Source organism: Enoplosus armatus, chromosome 15, assembly GCF_043641665.1.
Source record: "Enoplosus armatus isolate fEnoArm2 chromosome 15, fEnoArm2.hap1, whole genome shotgun sequence".
NCBI classification, from domain to species: domain Eukaryota; kingdom Metazoa; phylum Chordata; class Actinopteri; order Centrarchiformes; family Enoplosidae; genus Enoplosus; species Enoplosus armatus.
In genome coordinates, this window is record NC_092194.1 from 562,490 (window position 1) to 564,786 (window position 2,297).

Below are 2,297 nucleotides of genomic sequence, written 5' to 3' on the forward strand. Positions count from 1 at the left end.
TCAGCTGCAGCTGTCACACGCAAAACACACAGCCTTGTCTTTGTTGCAGTGTAAGGACACCAGACCTGTCAGGGGTTACTCTCTTATGCTAGCAACCTAAAACAAAAAAGTAAAATACTAAATGCTAAAGTTTGATGGTTTCACTTGAATGTGAATGCCCTCTGCTGAACGTTTCAAAATTGGTGATGGAGGACTGGTTCTTTTAAAAAGTAACCCGGTTCATTTCATTCACCCGCCTCTCCTTCACCCACCCGACTCATTAACGACTCCTTTGGTTCTTTAGTTTACTTTTTAAAAATTACACTGCCATCTTGCTTTTACCATGCAATAAACGCACACGCGGGGCCGAACTGGCAACCAAAACAGAAGCTCAGATTACAGTGTGTGGTTGGTTGGTATGTATGTATGACTAATAAGTTAGCAAATTTTAATAATTCCAGTGCACCATGCTATTCGAAGTTGTTCCTCTTGTAATATTGTATTGAAGACTTCCCAATCTGCGTTACATCTTTTATCACCGCTTAGTGCTATGTTTTCTATCCAGCAGTAACAATTCAACAATGTGTCCTGTTAACACTACACTTCAGTTAAAGTTGGGTGTGGAGTTTAGTACCATCTAAACCCAAAAGGAAAATGGAAAAAACAAAAACATATATTTTTACACAAATGTAAAAACATTTATCGCAGAGCACAGGGAAGATGCAGGTTAGGGGAAGCCTCAGCTGGTAGCTGAGAGCCAGGAACTAAGGCTGGGGCAGGGGCAGGGGAAGCAGGTCCAGAGTGAGAACGGCAGGGCTTGACCAGACAAGGGTCGGAACAGAACTGGAAACTGGAGGACAGGCAACAAGGTCTAAACGCTGAAGAGTCAAACTCATAATAAATTGGCTCAAGTCGTAGCACCCCAGCCATGTTGTTCAGGACTACAATCTGGCAGCAGGAAATACTGCTCCACTCTTTAGTTCATTTTGAATGTAAAATGCGCTAAGACCGTGCGTGTTCCTCGAAGCCTTTCAACTCGTGGGTCCTTTCCTCACCATTAGCAACAACCACCAGTCAAACAATATAAAGATTATTGTTGGGCATATTTCAAATTAAAAGTCCAAATAGAAAATTAAAAGAGATAAAAAAAAAAAAAAAAAGATTATTATTTTCCCCACACTACTAGGAATAACCAGGCCGTAATTAAACTTAAAAAAGAAAATGGAAATTGAAAAAGCGAATTTAAAATATAAAATGATCATTTGAAAATGTGAAGTGACATTTAAAATGAAAAAAAGTGACATTTAAAATGCAAAAGCTTGAGTGGAAATGCCCAAACTGAAAGCTTAAATTGTGAAGGTGAAATTGAAAATGGCAATGGAAATAAGTAAAAGGGAAACATCAAATATGAGCAGGGACTATTATTCAGTGTTTCTCACAGGTTGAGAATTTACTTGTGGTGGCACGGCGTGACTAACTGTGTGTGTGTGTGTGTCCAGTTTGGTTTTTAGGCATCCAACTTGGCGTGTAATGGTACACAAAATTCACGGTTCGGTATTTACCTCAGTTTTGGGGTCACCGTTTGTTTGTTCCACAGTCCAAGCTCAAGACTAAAGGCGCTTGTGCTTTCGGGTAGGGTGCCTGTACTTTGGAACGGCCTGCCTGAGGAAATTAGGCTGGCAAACTCAGCCAGCCTGGTACATTTAGATCGATCCAGGACTCCACGGATCGGTGCAGTGGCGTCTTTAACGTTGTACCCGGATTCCCATTCGTATTGGTGAATTCACACACCATGATCACACACCTACTTCATGTTTTTTTTTTTTTTTGTGAGGCCTACCTCCTTGAGTTTTCTCTAATTTTCACCAAAATGTAACATGTCTTTCCAAAAATGTCATTTTACGTACACATAAACATTGTTTGGATATTCAACAGATCTCTTCAGTTTTCCCTATTAACTAACCCATATTAGTAGAATGGGAAATATATTCCTTCATTCAGTGTTGTTGTTGTATATGTCATAATATCATTTTTTGGCAGCAAACAATTAAAAAGCTTGGCTGGCTCTCTTGAATTGGCGTTAATATAAGTCTATTAGACACCAATTATCTCATCACACTGGCATGGCAGACCCACTAGGTTCAGTCTCATCCACAAGTGCAGCCTTGTGGCTACAACGTGTCGGGCTGGAGGCAGGCTGAGGGGTGAAAGTTCACAAGAATGGCTCTCACGTATCAGGTGACGAATTTGGGATAGCTGGACACCACAAGCGGCTCGACATCCCAACCAGAAGCAAGGCGGCTGGAGAAGAAACCAGC